This window comes from Chiloscyllium plagiosum, chromosome 20, assembly GCF_004010195.1.
Source record: "Chiloscyllium plagiosum isolate BGI_BamShark_2017 chromosome 20, ASM401019v2, whole genome shotgun sequence".
Classification (NCBI taxonomy): Eukaryota; Metazoa; Chordata; class Chondrichthyes; order Orectolobiformes; family Hemiscylliidae; genus Chiloscyllium; species Chiloscyllium plagiosum.
In genome coordinates this window covers 18150044-18170735 of record NC_057729.1, presented here as the reverse complement: position 1 = coordinate 18170735, position 20692 = coordinate 18150044, and positions in this window count along the sequence as shown.

The window sequence follows — 20692 nt, the reverse complement described above, 5'->3', positions numbered from 1 at the left end:
ACAAACCATTGGGTACAATTACATTGGACAATAGACCCTGTTGAAAATTCACTAGCCATAATAAAATCATGTCCACCCTGTGGAATCAAGTTGCAATGGCAATGTTTGTGTAACTGGTCAATGTGTGAAGGGAGATCATGAAATGAGCCAGTTAACCCTCCGGTCGTGTAAGAAACCTTTTCTCCAGGATAGCCAAACTGGAGAAGATTTGCGACAAATGAAGGCCCCTGATTGGGCCCACCACCTTTCTCCATTAATCCTGTAAATTCAGCTGACTATTACACCATGAGTGAGGCACTTTGTTGTTTCTATATATTAGCCCTTGTAACACATACTGTAAAGAGTTTGGTTCTTATTGAGGTACCTGCCTTGACGTTTACTAACAACACTAATTATTTCCATGGCTACCATATCAAACACTTACACACACAAACTGTATATTGTGCTTACTAATGTTAGTGTACATTATATACACATAGCTAATTGTGTGAATACACTATACTGACTCCATTACACAAAGAGAATGAAGGTGAGGCGCACTCCTTTATAACAGAACATCATGAGTTATGATGTAATGTAACTGTCATAAAGATTGAGGCCTGTCTGGTCTGGAATTTCTAGCACATAAAACACTGCACCAAACCTGCCTTTATCCCAACCATTTAAAGAATGGGATCTCTTTTAAGATATGCAAGATGCTTAACAAGATTAGAGTCAGTCCTTATACAGCAATCATTACTTGGTGATGTAGATTCTCACTGAAATGCGTTGTAGTTGCAGATGTAGGTGCACCATATATTGTCGATGTGTAATTGTTGTCCGGTATTATGACTTCATATTATCCTGTGCGATGAATGGTTGATAATATGTTGTTCAAATATGTCATCTATTACTTTGCTGACACTTGACCATTTCTTATTGCAATGTCATGTGACCTAGGCTGGACACACCTATGCAATATTTTCTCACACACCCATATGTTCATGCAAAAATCTCAAAATCTTATGCTTCGTCCTGTTTCAAGCTAGGATAATTGTCTGCATGTTCATTGATCATTCTCTAATAAGAATTTCTCCCTTCTTCCTCATAATGTGCCACATACATACGGTTGGGTGGTGAGAGAGTGGAAGGGAGAGACTGTATAGATCAGTTTTGCAAATGAGTACTATCAGTGAGCCTACTGTTGCCTAGAGGAGTGCTATATAAATTTAATATAGCTATCCAAGAATCTTGGCAAGTCGCTTTACATTTACTGATTCTGGATTTCACAATAGAGACAACGAGTTGTACGAGACTGTTCAACTGAAGTTAGTGAGGAGAAGAACGAACATGATGAACACTGAAAATCTTCCAAAGATGCACTGGTGCACCATGGACCATTGTCAGACATACCTAATTTTTTGAGATGTTACACTTACTAAACTCACTGAATGTGGTGGACAATGTCATATTTTGATTTGTCACACAAAAGGGAATTGGTCAAATAGTCACCAGAATGTAAATATTTCCATGGAATATTTACAACCCTGATGGGAGGAGTGTGCTCATAATCAAGCTCCACCATTACATGAGTTGTTACATATGTATAAATGTCCAACTTAATCAGGAAGAAGGTTCATTTGCCTGAATTTGACTAATATGCAAGATAAAAGAGACTAACATTAGGTTTCATCAATAAACAAGAATATAAAATCTATTCATTATAAACAAACCTATCAGACTTAAACCTCACTCTCTTTAGATCCAAACATACACACATTAATTCATAAATTAATTGGATAGACAAGACAATTCTGTAAAAACATCATGAATAGAAAACAAAAGCAACATATTCTATGGATCAAGAATGCAAACCACAATAATAAGGTAGTTTTTTCACCATTTTTTAAACAATTTTGATGATGATATTACATCATTATTGATCACAGAAGATCTTCAATCTGATACCCAGTCAGTTGAATCTAAGACTTTGCTTGAATTAGAAGTTCATCTTTCCAGACATTTTCTGGACATTTGAGTGAAACTACCCGCTTCTTTTCTGTAACAAGTGGCAACCTAACTATCCAAAAGCTAGGCATCTTTTCAACTCAAAGACACCTGGTGCCAGCTTATGTCATAAAGGTAGCGAATCCAACTTCTCCAAGGTCTACATTACCTTGTGTAACCAATAAGTGAACACCACAGGATTCCATTTTTGACCATTGAGTTGTAAGTGAAACAGATGGTTGCCTGCAACTTAGCAGGGTTCAAGCCTCAACTTTTCCCAGTTTGTATTCCAAAGGAATATATCAGTGGTCCTTACACATTTCTACTGTTGAAAGAGATGAAATGACATTTCTGTTTGTTTCATCCAAAGGTAAACATGACAAGTATATAGTAAAACCCAAGAATGTTACTCAGTCATTTTTTAGGCAGGTTTTATACAACTTCTTGTCAAATTTTCTTCTCAAATTTTCAGACAGTTCTAGCATCACTACAAGGTTGTGTATGTATCAGCAATTACATAATTTTTTCCAGCAATATGATGATGGTTCTATTATTGAACAAACAAACTCTGTCAGAATAATCTTCCCTTTCATGTTTAAAATTTATCAGCAAAGACCAAGTGATTATGGTCTGTGTATATTATCCAAAGATGTGCAGGTCAGGTGAATTGGCCATGTTAAATTGCTAACACATAGTCAGAGATAAATATAGGGTAGGGGAATGGGTCTGGGCGGGTTACTCTTCGGAGAGTCAGTGTGGACTTGTTGGGCCCAAGGGCCTGTTTCCATACTGTAGGGAATCTAATCTATATTAGTGTTTCTGGGCTCTTGTGTTGCAGTGATAGCGGCCCTGTTTCTGGACCAGAAAATCTAGATCCCACATGTTCCAGAGGTGTATCACACCATGACTGAACAAGTTGATGGGAAAGATTTATACCTGTGCTTCTTCATAGTTGTGTCAGACTTAAACATTTAAGAGTCAGTAACAATCTCCTTTTCCAACAACAACAGCTCCTCCAGTGCATTCACATAACTCAAGTCTCAAATCCCTGGAATCAAACTCACAAATCACGTCAGCACCATCCCTAAAACCTTTATATTCTTGCCAAATATGTCCTGCCTAATTCAACACAATACTTCAGTTGAGGCTGAACTAATGTTTTGTTAAAAAAAAGGGCATAGCTTGCTTCATTTTGTGCCCTACTACTCTACTTATAAAGCCCTGCATCATGAATGGCCTTTTAACCATTTTCTCAAACTGGCCTGCTACCTTCAACAATTTCTCAGAAATATCCTCAATCCCTGTGTTCCTGTACCACCTTCAGAATTGCATGTGTTGCTTTATTTTTGGTTTCCTCTTTTTTGCCAGTCACAGCTGATGAATGATCAACCTTGATGTCGCTACCATCAAGAGTGGTTGGAGTATATGATTCTCTGACCAGCAAGGTGTTGACACCTGCAAAACCCAGATTTTGCAACCAGACTTATTTTAATGGAAGAGTCAAAGTCTGCACCAGCCATCACCCTCACCATGAAATCCCAACAAAATGGTGGGAGTATGCAGTCTGGTTGTATTTCTGTGATAATGTCAAAAGAGTCCATGACATCCTTGCTTGTCTTGTAAATCAGCTGAAGTCATGTATAAGGCTTTGAAGATGTTAATATAGCATACTTCACTTTACAACAACAGCATTGCAAAGGTGGGTAAATGTGCCCTGACTAATGTTGATCAGTTTACAGTAACATTTTTTAACTTAGGTGCGTATTGGTGAGACAGACAAAGGGACAAGAGTACAGAGAAGCTTTAACTCAACTGTAGTGAACACTTTATCAAGGAAAAACAACACTTATCAAAATCTACTATGTATTTCAATTATTAAAATCTATCAAACTCTATCAATCTCTTCAGATGACTCTTCAATAAAACGTCTTAAATCTCTAAGTAACCAGTTTCAAATTTATGCTAACTATCTAACTCTGAAATGCACTTTTGAGGATTTGCTACACCCTATCTATAGCTTTCCACTGTTGTATTTGTACTGTTGCCTGGTGATCTCCTTTCAGTAAGGCTGGGACAGGTTTTTCCTTCATCTTTGAAGTTTGGCTGATGTTTCAGGAACTGTAGTCATCAATTCGAGCTTTCCCCTCTCATTTAGGGCTGGTTCTGGTCTTTGGGTCACCTCACTGAGGTGGTCTCTCTGAGTCTGGTGAGTCTGATGATGCTCATCATGAAGTACCAGGAGCTGGAGATACTGTGCAGCTCAGCTACCAGTCTAAGGTGCTCTCTGGCCACTCGGTTGAAGAAGGTGTAAAAAACAAAGAGAGCTGGGGGTCCAGGTTGCCCCTTTCAAACCTGTCTTTGTGTTCCTCTCAAAGATCCTGTGGCCTGTGTCCAATACTAGCATTGCGTCAGGACAGCAGGATCTAATGAAGTGACAACTTTCCATATTTTGAGGTTTGCAGAACATGGTTTTGAATCTTGTCAGATGCTGTCCTTGTCACTCTGTGCCTCTGGCCTCCTACTGAGCTGGGTGCCACCAAGTCTGCATAGCATTCTTCCAACATAGCAGGTTCACTGGAGGAGCAAGCAATGGTTCATTCTGAAACAATGTGGCTGTTAGCAGCTGTCAGGCAGTTTCAGGCCTGTCTGGTTTCGACAGGAAGTTGACTGTCCAAGGCCTGGCAGTTTGTTCCAGCTCCACAGTTTGCAAATTTGCAGAGTCTTGCTAGATTTAAACTTGACTTCTATATTTCAAGTTTTATCCATGTTCATGAAAAAAAATGTCAATATTTCTGTAACAATCCTGGAATGCATGGGTCACCTGACAACATTCCCCACTGTTGATTTATTGAGTGTCAACAGATTGGGATCACAGCACTGCTCACACTATTGCACAGGTAACTAGCAAGCTTCCAGGTGAAGGGTCTAAATACCTAACATTAATCTACTCGATTTTGCAATAATACTTCTAATACAATAGAGAATAGAGAAAAAGAATAAAAACTTTCATTAGCCAATTATTAAATTTTAAACAAATATCCATATACATGGTAGAGTCTGTACAGCAGCGGTGAGCAAAGTATTTACAAATTGTCCAGGATATTATGTGCCATAAATTATAGTACTCAATTTTTGCTGAGTAGGGCTGTCTGATCAATGCTGTTTCTACATTCAAACTCTTTGAGTTTCCATTTTGACTTAAAAGAATTTATCTGCTAGGATGGTGATATATGTTAAAGCAAATAGAATGAACAATACAGTGATGTATGATAGGAGGCAAAACCAAGAGTGGATTTGTACATTTGAGCCTTGATTCCAAAACTCATCTCACCAACTGGTGATTCAATTTCTTTACTTTTTATTGTTCTTGCTCTGTCTGTCAGCCTACCATGGTGAAAATGCTGTGTGCATTAGCCAATTGTGTCTGGACCTGTTGACAATTTTTCTGTAGGAGATCAACACCAGAGTCATACTTTTCCAAGTAATCTCCTAAGATCCATCGGAGATTTTCAATGACATTGCCAAAGATCTCACTTCTTATGTGTTTGTCTATAAGCTCAGTTAGGTCTACCCTGGTTGATAAGTGAGACCTAATGCAGAAAGTGGTGGTGTGTGTTCCGTATTGAGGGGAGTTGTGATGCACTATTCTCCCCCCACCCTGTACGCTACTTGAGTGATGTGAGTATTCAAGCTCCAGATATCAATGGTGTAGTTTAAACTGGTGCTTGGCCGAAACAACACAAAGCATGTCTGTTTGAATACACAGGATTGGGGCAAAAAACTTGTTTGGGTTGCTGACATTTTTCCAGAGTGGTACCCACATGGCTTCCCCCTTCTCCAACAGCATGCAATAGAGTGCCATTATATTCTAATCACATTCCATCTTGGATATTGCTGATATTTTCACCATCACAGACTTTTAATCTGCTTTTGTTCAGCATTATATCTCTGATATCTAGTACCATGCCGAAGGTCTTTCTTGCGGTTCCCTTGCTGCCATTGTCAAACCAGACCTTAGTTGGTTGCCATTACTGATAAATCAAAATATTGGGGTCACTCTTCCCATGGAACAAGTGCTCTATTTGCTCATCCCTGATTCAAGATGAGACTTGTCCTTGGCTCCAGTTCTCCCACAACTGTTCTATCACCCACTGCCAACAGATACTACACCCGGTTCAATTCTTCTACCTTCTTTATTTATCAGTTTTGATCTGATTGGATTTATTGTTGTCACATATACTAAGATATAATGAAAAGTATTGCTTTGTATGATTTCCAGACAAATCATACCTTCTATAAGTATGTCAGGTAATAGAACAAAATGCAGAATATAGTGTTACAGCTACAGAGAAGGTGCAGAGAAAGATCAACTCTAATATTTTAGAGGTCCATTCAAAAGTCTGATAAGAGCTGGAAAGAAGCTGTTCTTGGATCTGTTGGTGTGTGTTTTCAAACTTTTGTGTCTTCTGATGACAGAAGAGAGTAGAAACATGTATAACCAGGGTCTTTGGTTATATTGGCTGCTTTTCCGAGGCAACAGGCTGGTTTGCATGATGGACTGGGCAGCGTTCATAACTCCCTGTAGTTTGTTTGATTAGATTACTTACAGTGTGGAAACAGGCCCTTCGGCCCAACAAGTCCACACTGACCCACCGAAGCGTAACCCAACCAAACCCATTCTCCTACCACTAAGAGCAATTTAGTATGACCAATTCACCTGACCTGCACAGTGCTAACTGCTGTGCCACTGTGCCACTTGGGCAGAGCAGTTTCCATACCAAGCTGTGATGCATCTGGATAGGATGCTTTCTATGGCACTTCTATAAAAATGGGTAAGCGTTCTTGTGGACATGCCAGGTTTCTTTAGCTGTCTGAGGAAGTAGAGGCCACTGTCATGTTTATGGCTGGCGAATGCTTTTGTGTGTTATTCCAGAATTTGCTGCTGGGTCATCTGCATCTCAGTGAGTTTCATCCCTAACTCCCTCATGGTAAAAACTCTTTCTAAATGCTCAGTTGCTCGACAAATGACACCTCCATGTAAGGTCCCAACCCAGGGTGCGTCCTGCCTTTGGATGGAGACTCAGTAACACTGCCACATGCTGACAAATCACATTCCCCATGTAAATTTGAAAGAGTCTGTCTCTACTCCCTTCTGTAGATGCTCTGTGAGACTGCTAAGGATGATCTTTCTATTGGAGCACCATGTATTATCTAAATCGCAGGATGTTTTAAGGATCTGGATTCTCCTGTGTCCAATAGGAACTCAATAGGGTGGCCTCCTACCTCATTCCCTACCGGGGTCAATGTACACTATTTTACGTTGGGCCCCATGCCCACTATGGAGAGTCTGGGCACCAACACGTTCTGGGATGTGTAACACATAGCGTGTGTCATTTCCCTCAGTACATTCACTGTGGTTTGCCTCGGCTGTCCCTCTAGTGGCAAGGAACGAAGTCTCTGTTCTTGTTCTTGCTGTGGTGCTTACTGGTGGAGTCCCCAACCATTTCGAATAAAGTGGCCTGTGGCTCACAATTATAGCATTCTCCCTGTGGTAGCTACTGCCTAAGATCTTCCTACAATTGTTCCCTACTTCTCGTTGTGGGAGGGGGGGCACAACATCTGGAGTAGCATCCCCTATTTCTGTCACTCCTTTCATTCCGCCACACGGGACCAGTGCGCTGGCCTAGGGGGTTGGAGTATGTAGGGTTCGGTGCTACATTTCCTACATTCACCTGATTGATCTTGCCTCCCTTGCTCTGTTTAATGTGCTGTAGTTCCTGGGTCTCTTTCCCTGAGATCCAGGTCATCCTTTTAATACCCGAAACTCAGAGTGGACATCATTGTCTGCAATGAAATTCTCACACAATGTCCTTTCTTGCCAATCACAGTGGTGTGTGAACCAAGAGTTTGCAGTGGTGTTAGTTTGGCCCTAACTTTGTCGATAAAGTCTCCTATAAAAGTCTCCAGTGGCACCTGGCAAATGCAGCTGGGTAGTCTGCTTTCCTCTTTCCTGTATTTATTCAATCCTTCCACAAGGTCCCATCTGCTGTAACGTACTGCGATCAGGATTGCCTCCTTCATACCCACTGAAGTACCTCCCCCTAGATGACCTGGGGATTGGATAGAGTGGAATGGACATCTGTACTCAGACATCGTGAAATGAATTTCCCTTGTTCAGTATCATTCAATCCTGGCAGGACCCAAGAGTGATGCATGTGATCAAAGAATGCCTGGGCTCGATCAATGGTCTGAACATAGGGATTTTCCTAACAATCTCAGAAAGCTGGGTGATGCAGAAAGGGCTGGTGTACATGATAGGGCTGTTATTCTGACCATTCTAGCAACTGGTGCTCAAAGGGTTCACTGGGCAGGTGCAGGGGCAGAAGAGGAGGCAGCTGAACTGCAGGTGGGGTAGGGGTTCAGGTTGCTTCAGTGGGAGGTTCTATTAGCTCAGCAGGCTGTCCTGGGACACCAGTGGTTTGTGGAGGTGCAGTGAGTAGTTGGGTTCTACGGGACGTGAGCGGGTTCACATTTTTCAACAAAGGGAGGTGTGAGCCTTATTCACTACTCAGGGCAGCACAATTGTGTGCCTCCTCCTCTGAATCCTCCCCGTTTATGATCTGCACACTAACCCCGGGGGGTCCCACAGTGTCAAAGGTGCACAACATGCCCTTCTGCACCAACAATAACAATTTCGGTCACAGAGTCAGAGAGATGTACAGCACGGAAACAGACCCTTTGGTCCAACTCCGTCCATGCCGACCAGATATCCTAAATTAATCTCGTTCCACTTGCGAGCACTTGGCCCATATCCCTCTAAACCCTTCTTATTCATCTATCCATCCTGATTCCTTTTAAATGTTGTAATTGTATCAGCCTCTACCACTTCCTCTGGCAGCTCAATCCATGCATGCAACACCCTTGGCGTGAAAACGTTGCCCCTCATTCTGACAATTCGAGTGTTTGGCAGAACGAACTCTGTTTTCTGTATTTTTGGTACAGGATCCTGATTGCCCCTTGTAGACTTTTACTCTGTTCTGCAAGCTCAGCCGTGTTTCTCTGGACAGCATTGCAATCCCTAATCTCCCACTGATCTTGCTGTCAGTTTACTATACTGTGATTCTCCTGCTCCAGGAGCTTTAAATATATTTATCCTAGGGTGTAGGTTTGCTCGCTGAGCTGTAGGTTTGATATCCAGACGTTTCATTACCTGGCTAGGTAACATCATCAGTGGCGACCTCCAAGTGAAGCGAAGCTGTTGTCTCCTGCTTTCTATTTATATCTTTCTCCTGGATGGGGTTCCTGGGGTTTGTGGTGATGTCATTTCCTGTTCGTTTTCTGAGGGGTTGATAGATGGCATCTAGATCTATGTATTTGTTTATGGCGTTGTGGTTGGAGTGCCAGGCCTCTAGGAATTCTCTGGCATGTCTTTGCTTAGCCTGTCCCAGGATAGATGTGTTGTCCCAGTCAAAATGGTGTTTTTTTTCATCCGTGTGTAGGGCTACGAGGGAGAGACGGTCGTGTCTTTTTGTGGCTAGCTGGTGTTCGTGTATCCTAATTTTAACTTCGTGCCCTCGAACTTCTCATTAAGTCTGAGGGTCTCTATCCCTCTCTGTCTCTTGACCAGCCTCTCCTCAATTTCTCAATTGTCGCTAATTAGTTCTTCTCTCTTGCTCTCTGTATGCTTCTTAAATTTAAGATCTCCATTTCTTTACTGCGGAGCTGTTCCATATGACTAGCTACGACAATGGCCTTAATATCTTTGAAAGCATACTTCCATAAACAATGATGCATTTCCTCCCAGTAATTCTGGCTCACAGGTCCCAGACCAGATGCCAGTTAATCGCAAATTTTTACTTTATCAATTCTTATTTCAATATTTCATTACGGTTTCCTCCCAATTTGTATAACAGAGGAACCTCAATTATACGAACGACACGGGCAGAGAGTACTTCATTCGGTTATCAAATACTGGATAATTGAATGCCGGTTAACATAGTTTAGCCAAGCATTGGGATCTTGCGATCTTGTTTGCATAATCTGAAATTCGTATAATCCAATGCCGATAATCAAGGTTCCTCTGTACTGATCATAACATATATTTTATCTTTCACTCTTGGGCTTGTGTCTTGGAAATCTACAGTTTGTATAACTCATAATGTAAGCACCTGGTTTTGCCCAACATCTGGTCAGTTTTCTTTCCTTTTTGGTGGCATCTGATTTACTGGAGTATCCTTTCGGGTACTTCTCATCTCATCCAATGACATTACTGTTGTAAAGTGAAAGGGTGCGTAAGTGTACCCTGACTAACCTGGACCAGTCTGCAGTAATATTTTTTAAATCAGGCATCAGATAAAGAAAGGGGACAAGGTGCAGCACAACTTTATTGAACACTTTGTTAAAGAAAAACAAAATTTATGAAAGTCTACGATTATACTTTAATTAAACTCTCTTAAACTCTTCACAGAACTCTAAAATGCACAGTCTTAAATCTACATTAGTACAAAAATCTACTTTGGATGCACACTTCTAAGGATTGACTACACCCTATCCACAGATCTACCATTGTATTTGAAAAGTTGCTGGAAAAGGTCGGTAATGCACAATCAATAAGGCTAGGACAGAGGTTGTTCCTCAGTCTTTGAAGATTGGCTGATGTATCAGGATCTGCAGTCATCAATTTGACCTTCCTCTCTCATCTAAGGCTGGTTCTGGTCTTCGGGTAACCTCACCGAGGAGATCTTCTGGATCTGGTCAGTCTGATCATTCTTACCACAAGGTACAAGGAGCTGGAGATGCTGTGCAGCTCAGCTGCCAGATGAAGGTGCTGCCTGGGGATACCATTGAAGAGGATGCAAAAGCAAATCCTTAAGGAGCAAGAGGGTAGCTAGGGAAAGGGTAGGTCCAATGGAGGACAAAGGAAGAAATTTCAGCATGTGGCTGGAGTAAGTGAGTAAGGTCCTTAACAAATATTTCATGTCAGTATTGACAAAGGTGAAAGACAGGCTGGATAGTGCATCTAGAGATGGGTATGGTGACATTCTAGGGCATTTCAAACAAAAAAGGAGGTACTGTTAGCTGTTTAAAATGCATTAAGGTAGACAAGTCCCAAGACCTGATGAGATCAATTGCAAAATACTGAGGCAGGCAAGGGAGGAAAGTGATGGGGCCTTGTTTGAAATCTTTGTATCCGTTTTAGTCACAGGCAAAGTTCCAGAGAACTGGAGACTTCCTAATGTTGTTCCATTAAGGAAGGCAACAGAGATTACTGCTGGTGGTTTAACCTGAGGGGCACCATGTCTCAGGTGAGAGGAGAGGTTGAGAAGGAGAGTCCTTCGTGATAACCTCAGCTGGTGTAGGAATTGAACCAATGCTGTTGGCATCACTCTGCATCACAAACCTGCTGTCCAGCCAACTGAACCCCTCTCTATCTCTAATGCCCACATAAAACGTCAAAATGATTTTGCTTTATTTCAATTTCTGTATAAATCTGTCTGTTTCTGAATATTCTGAATTTTTTGCCTGTAAGCCTTGCATTAGCTCTTCACTGTTGCATTTCAGAGTGCATCAGAATCTCCCATTGCAATGCTGCTGCAACACTGTCTGCCTCAGCTAGAGCTAACAGGCTCAAGGTACTTCTGTCTTGCCTTACTGTTTAGTGCAGACAGAAAGCCAAACACTTACTGTGGTCATCATTCAAGGCGGGGCCGTGTTTATACATAGCACCATGTTATGTCAATGTCACGTCTGCACAATGTGCCAGCCACCTAAACAGCAAATTCACTGTATGCATCAGCTAAGTGGCCATGTCTCACAGACTAAGGGGTGTAACCAAGTTGAAGGAGACAGGGCCGATTGTCCTGGCAGTGTAAGTCAATGATGGCATCCATTATCAGGACAGGGCATAGTCAGGATTTGCTTCTCCCAGGGACCGAGGGGCTGACTGTTAGGGATTGCACCACCCAGCTTGGCTCTTTCTGTTGGCGGGCAGCCTATTGTGGGTGGCAGAGCTGTTAGTGCAAGTGTAGGTGAGGGAAAGATGGTGAGGGGTCCCTTGTGAGTAAGAGATGCAGGGGAGTACAGGTTTGCTGGTGTGGGGGAACTGGGTGGATGACAGACGGTGAGGGAAGATGCTGCATGTGACAGTGAGAGTGGAATGGCATGATCATTGGTGGGAGGTGGGGGCAACAGCAGAGAGAGAATGAGTGTGAGGTCGCAGAGAGAAGATGGTAACCCTTACCTATTGGAATGCAGAAAACCATTGACTTTCTTTCTGCACTGCTGGGTGTCCCTCTGCAGACCACACTGGCCTGGGTGGCAACCTGGAATCAGGCTGGCAGGGTCTACTATTGGGGCATCCTCTGGTGGTCTTGGGGGAAGAAAATGGCCCTCTCTGCATCATCCCATCCATCTGGACCTCCAGGTCCCTGGCTGCAAAATGGGGAATCGATTTCCCCTTGTTTGCTATACCCAGGAAAAAAAGACCTTGCAGAACAGCTATAGGCTGCAAGGGTACATTGGCCTCAAGTAAAGTGCTGATGCTAGGTACTCCAGGATGTCCAGGCAGTGATGAGTACTTCTGCCTCCAGTCAGTGAAAGGATGGGGTTAGTGTCAGACAAGTGATGTGTAAAAAGGGTTTGACACATAGTTAATGAGACGAGAACACTCTCTGGGCCCCATGAGAAAACCATTCCATGAAAGGTGAAAAAAATGGCACAATTAATATTTGGTATAGTTTAGCCTGAAAGGTCATTGCTTCACTGAGCATAAAGTTCTACTCGGATTGTAAACCAGCCCAGCCCCAATTCAACATTTAAATTTGATGATTGCACCACACCTCTACATCTGAACTTCAGCCTGGGAGAAATTGCCAGATCAGAGGTTCAAAAAGCCTAAAGATCAATAAAGGCACCTGGGATCAACAAGATCCAGTAGATCTGTTGAAATGTGGCACAAACAGCATTTTAATAGAGCGCACAGACCTCTTCAATACAGTTTGAATTGCAGAGGATATCCCAGAGGATTGGAGATAAGAAATACTCATCGAGCTGCCAAAGAAAGGGAAACTCAGCAGCTGTGGTGAATGGATGGATCATAACACTGCTGTCAGTACCTATCAAATACCTTTAACACAATGTTCCTTAACAGATTGAATGAAGGTGGGAAGAACAGGACAGATTTCTGGTTTGGCAGATCAGGCATGAACAGTTTTTGGAATGAGTACGCTGCAATTCCCCAAAGTAAGGTTGGGCCTTAGCTGTTTGAGCTATGAGGACAGATGGATTAAGTTGGAATGTATTCTTATGGGCTGAGAAGAATGATGAATAATCTCACCTTGGTGTTTAAAATGCTACTCAATGATGTATATACAGCAAAAGTCTACTCTAGTGGAAAAATCAAGAACATAGTCTTAATATTTGAGTCAGGTATTCAGGAGGGACAGTAGGAAACATTATTTGTCGACAAAACAGCACCAGTCAGCAAAAACCAGTGGCAGCCTGGGACAATTAGAGCATTCAAGACTGAGAGAAACCTTTGTTAGGCCAGTTAATTAGAGTTCAGGACCAGCATGTTCCTGTGAAAGTTCAGGGAATCTTGGAGAACAAGAGAAATTGTGAGATTAGTCAGTAAAATAAAGGAAGCATAAGTAAGGTTTGGGAAATGGAAGACGGTCAACACGTTTGAGGAATATAAAGAAAGCAGGAATGAACTTAAACAATGAATTAGAAGGGCTGAAAAACACCATGAAATGACATTGGCAAACAGGTATTTTAGGGCAAGTCAATATATAAAAGAAGGAGGTGTTCAGTGTTTTGAAAAGCATGAAGGTCCCCAGGACCTGATGGAAACTATGCCAGAATACTGAGGGAGGTGAGAGAGGAAATCGCTGGGGCATTGTCCAAAATATTTGTGTTCTCTTTAGTCAAAGGTGAGGCCCCAGAGGATTGAAGAATAGCAAAGTTGCTCCTTTGTTTAAGAATGGCAATAGAGATAATTCGGGAAGTTACAGGCCAGTGAACTTTACATCAGCAGTAGGGAAATTATTGGAGAAGACTCCTAAGGATAGGATTTGTTCACGTTTGGAAAAATATGGACTTAATAGTGACAGGCAGTATGACTTTGTTTGGGGGAGTTCATATCTCACAAACTTGACTGAGTTGTTTGAGAAAATGACAAAGTTGGTTGATGAGGAAGGGTATTTTTCTAACTGTAAATCTGTGACCAGTGGTGTTCCACAGGAATCAGTTCTAAGATTCCTATCGATTGTAATATATATATATATATATATATACACCTGTAAATGATTTGAAGCAGAACATAGATGGTTGGATTAGTAAATTTGTGAGGTAAAAACAATGACTGCAGATGCTGGAAACCAGATTCTGGATCAGTGGTGCTGGAAGAGCACAGCAAATTTGTGGATGACACAGAGATTAGAGGAGTTGCAGATAGTGAGGAGGATTGCCAAATGATATAGCAGCACACAGACAGGCTGGAAATTTTGTCAGAGAAATGGCAGATAGAACTTAATCTGGATAAATGTGTGATGATGTATTTTGGAAAGAAGGAAGTATACACTAAATAGCAGAACCCTTAGAAGCATTAACATGTAGAAGGATCTAGACATACAGTTCCACAGTTCCCTCAAAGAGGCAAGGCAAGTGGATAAGGTGGTCAAGAAGGCATATGGGATACTTGCCTTTATCGGTTGGGGCATAGAGTTATGTTGCATCTGGAAAGAACTTTAGTAAGGCTTCATTTGGAATATTGTGCACAATTCTGGTCACCACATTACTAGAAGGTTTGTGGAAGCTTTAGAGAATGCACAGAAATAGTTTACCAGGATGTTGCCTGGTTTGGAGGTTATTAGCTAGGAGAAGACCTGGACAAACTCAGTTTGGTTTCCAGTTGAAATTAGAGGATGAGAGTGGCCTGATAGAGATTTTTAAATTTTTGAGAGGCATGGATAGAATGGAAAGTCAGAGTCTTTTTCCCAGGGTTGAATGTCAATTACTAGAGGACATTGGTTTAACCTAAAATGAGGAAAGTTTAAAGGAGATGTGAGTGGCAAGCTTTTTACACAGATGGTAGTGAGTGTCTGGAATGTGCTGCCAGATGAGATGGTAGAAGCAGATACAATAGGAATGTTAAAGAGGCATCTCGGCAGATACAGGAATAGGCAGGGAATAGAGGAATATGGACCGCACAGAGGTAAAAGGGTATTAATTTAGAAAAGCCATATGTGTCAATGCAGAATTGGTGGGTTGATGGGCCTGTTCCTTATTGCATTGTTCTTTGTTCTTCTTTGTAATGGTAAAAAAAACTATACAATTACTATATAGTGGGCAAGTAGAATTGGCATGCTGAAAGGAGCTGTCTCAACGAAAGGAATGATTAACTTTTGATTTTTTATTATCATATACAGTTTACAGCAGCAAGTTTCTCCCAGTTTATTGATCAACAACACTGTCAGGTTTTTTAAAAAAAACTTTTGCTCATCAAAGACTTCAGTATTGATGGGATTTTCCAAAGAGAAATATTTGAGAGAGAACAACTTTATGCCTGTCCCATGATCTGTGAGGTTGTTATAGTACTCGTATTCATGTGTGAACAGTAAAGCATGTGAAATTTTAAAGTAGTTAAATAGAGAACTCCTACAGACAGCAATAGCCTGAACAATTAAGTAAGAATTCTTCAAGATGCATTATATGGTAAAAATATTGTGTTAACCTAAATAGATAAAAAATATCAAAAATGTCTGAAGACAGCTTCAGTCAAGCCAAGTTACCTTAAGTAAGCTGGATAATCTTTACATTGTTTGAAGTTGTCTGCACAGCTTTGACTTTTTAACTGGCAAATACATTGTCCAGTCATTAATTAAACTTTATAGATTAGAAATTTCCCTGTGTGGTCTGCCCTTGTATTAAAGGGTAGCAGGCATTATAGTTGGGCATGAGAGGTAATGATTGTCATTACTTCTGATGACTATCTAATTATCCTTGATGAAAAGCATGTCCATTTGGAGACTGAGCAATTAGATGTAGCCTTGACTTTTAAATTGTCCATTGACACTCATCAGCTGGTGTCCTACCTTCCTAAATTTTTGTCATCAGCAAATCAAGCTACTGTACCTTACGTCCTTTCATTCAAATCATTTATATAGATTACAAAGAGTTGAGGGCCCAGCACTGATCCCTGTGGCACATCACTCGTGACATCTTGCCAGCCTGAAAATTGTATTCCTACTCTTTGCTTCCTGTTAGCCAGCCAATTGACTTTCCATGCCAACCTATTACCCCAACATTATGAACTTTTATTTTTTGCAGTATCTTTTGACATGGCACCTGGAAATGTATATACAACACATCACTGATTCCTCTTTATCTAAAACACAAATTGCTTCCTCAAAGAACTCCAATATGTTTGTTAAACATGATTATCCTTTAACAAAACTATGTGACTGTCAGATTACCTTGAACTTATTCAAGTGCCTTGTTATAACATCTTTAATAACAACATCTCACATTTTGCTAAAGACAGATGTTAAGACATCTGGCATGTAATTTCATGCTTTCTGCCTCCCTCACTTTTTAAATAAAGGAATTAAATTAGATATTTTCCAATCTAAAAGAACCTTCCCCAAATCTAATGAATTCTGGACAGTTAAAAAATGCATCAACTATTTCATAAGCTATTCTGTAAGAGCCTAGGATGAATCCATTGGAACCCGGGGACTTGTCTACTTGCCATCCCAACAATTTACTCAGTATTAGTTCCCTAGTAATTATAATTTTCTTGAGTTCCTCCATTCCTTTCAATTCCTAATTTACAGCAATTTCCAGGATATTACTTGGAGCCCATCTAGTGATGACCAACACAAAATATCTGTTCAATTCATCTACCCTCTCTCAATCTTTATTTGTGCAAGGTGCTGGAGGATGGCTGCAACTGCAATATCCAACCCAACAAGACTTGGTGCATTCATTCAAGGAGTGGAGGACAATAAGTGGAAGATTTCCTTTGAATCTGTTTCCACACTGAAATTGTGAACATGGCAGTTTTCCTACCACAGGTGAGAGTTTGCTATACATTGTAACTTGAGAAAATCATCTGACAGAATGTTTGTGTCTGTTCTCTGGCCACTTTAATTTTTCTTCATTAGAAATGTATGCGCTAGTAACTTAGGTATGAATTACCGTTATCGCTAATCCAGCAGTGGTTTAATGTTTGGATCAGACTGGGTAATTTGGTCATTTTGATTTCAAATTCCTCCTTGGAAAAATCCTAGTTTCAGGTGTGTCACTCTAGCAATGAAGTGAGAGCACTTGTTACTAAGGGGAAGTCTTAGGAGCCCGGCATTTATTTTCACCCACCTCCGACTGCATTAAGAGCGGCCATATCAAAAGCTGAAAACAGTAATCCTCTTTGCTGATGGAATGATAAAAGCTGAAAGAAGACCTGAATAAAGGTGATGCAAATATTGCACTTTAAAAAAAATTAAAAAGTAAAATGTTTGCATGTTTGAAAAAATGCTGTTGTATGATTGTGCTTTTATGTTTTCCTAGATACTACTACAGTAGAGTGTCAAGCTTTGCAAAGATGTTATTGGGAAACCCAAATAAATGTCATGGGGTTCAAACAATGGTAAAAGTTCAATGTTCCCATGGTTATAACGTAAGACAGCAGTGGGCATTTAAGTTCCTTGAATGTCCTTGTCCTCGTTGAACTATAAAATTAACAGAATAAACTGAAACTGGTTTGGGTTATCTAAGAGCTCAAACTCCATGACGTGCTCATTACTCCTGCGTTATGAATAACCTGCAAATAGAGATAAAATTATATCATAGCGCTGCAGCTTATCAATAATTTTCTTTGTAGGCACACCTTACTCTCAGGTAGCAGATAGGATAGAATTTACTACAGTGATTAATTCATAAAGAGGTGCATGACTTTGCAAAGTTTTATGTATGGAATGTAAATAATCATGACATATTAGTTTGACAATTACAGTGAAATGATTTCCCTTTCAAACCCATAACCTTGTCAAATAATCTAGAATCCCTCTGACTGACATGTTAGTTTAGATCAGCAGTAGAACTGATAAATCTAAACCTATTTGAGGTCCTGAGCACATAATCCTAGGTGTCACTTAAGTACAAAACCAAAGGAGCAATATATTGTTGGAGATAGTTTTTTTGCAGGATGTGTTAAATTAATTTATCAGCTTGCTTTGCTGACTCTAAAAGATCCCATGTCACAATTGGAGTGATTGGAATCTACTGATTCTGGGACTGGATTAGTAACTCTTTACAATGCAATTGACATGGCCCTCAAATTGGTTTCACCAACAGATGTATTCCACCCAAAATCTTCAGATATGATTAACATATACTACATGTCAACCAACCCTCTCTTAGTCAATGAGGTAGTACCTTTCCAGCATTCCTGTTCAACCAACCAACCCATAACACCCAGTTTATAATTTGGTCCTCCCAATACAGGTTCAGAGCTCTTTCTTGGCCTAAAATGTGCATGCCACCTTTTTATGATTCAGTCATTTAACTCACTCATTCATTACTCCCCCAAAATTCCTGAAATTCAACTTCTCACTCCCAAAATGAAAAGTGACCCTGTCACAGAGCTTTGCTGGCGTCTCTCCACAGGAATTCTGGGTAATTCTTTTTGTGTCTTGCCTGCTTTTTTCTCTGGGTTTGCAACTATGTACTGATCAGCTTTGCCCTACAGTTTTCTTGTTTGTGGCCTTCCCTTTGAGTCTAGCCACATGGCATCTGTCTGTTATCTTATTTTCTGTTGGTGCTGCTTTCACATCAAGAGCTTCAGGTCATGATATGGTTGGTCTTAATCTAGCCATTGGTAGGTGAAAATAAATGTCACTCTCCTAAGACTTTCCTTCAGTAATAAGTGCTTTTCACTCATTTCATTGCCGGGATGACACAGCTGGGAGTAGGATTTTTCCAAGTAGGAACGTGAAACCATAAATGAATTCTCTTGGCATCAGATTAAACAAAGACAAAATAAACTCCCCCACACCCCATTCCCTTCCCCATCCTTCAACTGATGAATCAATACCATGATTATCAATGGGAAGCAAGACCAATAAAGCTGGATGTGAGATTTCAATGGACACTGTTCAATTTTGCTAAGTAGCACTGTTGCTACTGAAACATGAGGAGACGCCAGACATTTTCTGCACAAGTGCATGAAGGTACTAATAAAAAGAAACCAACTCCTTGAGCACCAACCTTCCTATACCAGACATATCTGCCCAAAAGAAAACTGATTGGAAACGTCCATCATATAATCTTTGGAATACAAAGTCACATCTTCACAACAAGAAACTATCACACTATTCCAGTTCTAAGTCAGATAGATGAAGGACAAATGCAGCAGTGCAAACCCAATTATCCTTGAAGCACAACAACAGAAAGCCACCAGAATCTGTAACACCATGATCAATCTTTCTCTTGAGTCTCCATGAACATAGAACCTGGAAATCAATCCAGTTTTACTAAGGAATATAGAAATGCAAGTCAGTAATCAGAATAATGCACAACCCAGTGAAACTGCCACACATGGCTGCCTGTATGCTTAATATAAAACATAGTAGATTATGACAGGTGTGAATGCCTCACCTCATAACTGAAGGGATGAAATAATTTAATTCAGCAAAAAATAACAAGGGAAGCCCAAAATGTCCTGGATAGATAGGCCTAAGTGATATTACATTAGAAATTTATTACAAAATATTGTGTCGTGTCAGTAGTGGAATGAGTTCTCCAGATGTTACAGAGTGCAGACAGAAGAGATTGATTACAGATTTCAAGGACAGGAGAACGCTTCCAAAAACGCATGATGTTCTCAAATAGCCACAATCCGGTCAACAACCTTATCACTTTAGGAGTGAGCTGGTAATTGGTTATCTCCAGTCACTCCTCTTCCTTTGAGCTTTTGCCATATTTTTTCTACTCAGTAGCATTTTGTATGCATCAGCTAAGTAACTAACGTGCTCAAAATTACTGATGTGCTCTTGACACAATTATTAATATGTAATAGTTCTGTAATTATTAATCAACTTTTTACAGAATGTGGTTGCAGTGTTTTTCATCATAGACTTGGCTTTTACCTTGTAGATAGTGAACAGATTGTGGAGAGTCAGAAAGCAATCCAAAATTCTCAGTTATTGTCCTAGTTTGGTAACCAGAAGAATTATATATGAGTCTAGTTAAGTTTCTAGTTATCCAAGATGTTGATATCATGAGATTAAGTGATGGTATTTTCACAGAGCGTTTGTGGAGATGGTTAAATTCTGTCTTTTTAGAGGCAGTAATTTCCTAGCTATCATGAGGTGTGAATGTTCCTTTCAATTAAAGCCTGAATGTTGTCCAGGTCTTGCTGCAGGTGGAGACAGATTGCTTCAGTATGTGAGGAGTTGTGATTGACACTGTACATTGTGCAATCATCCTTAAACAGCCCCACTTCTGACATTATGCTGGAGTGAAGGCCATTGATGAAACAATTGAAATGATTAGTCCCAGACTCCAGCAATAATATACTGATGCTGAGATAATTGACCTCCAACACCACAACTATCTTCCTTTATGCCCAACATGACTTCATCCGGTGGAAACTTTCCCCTTTATTTCCAACGAATTAATTTTGTTTGGTGCCACACTCAGTCAAAAG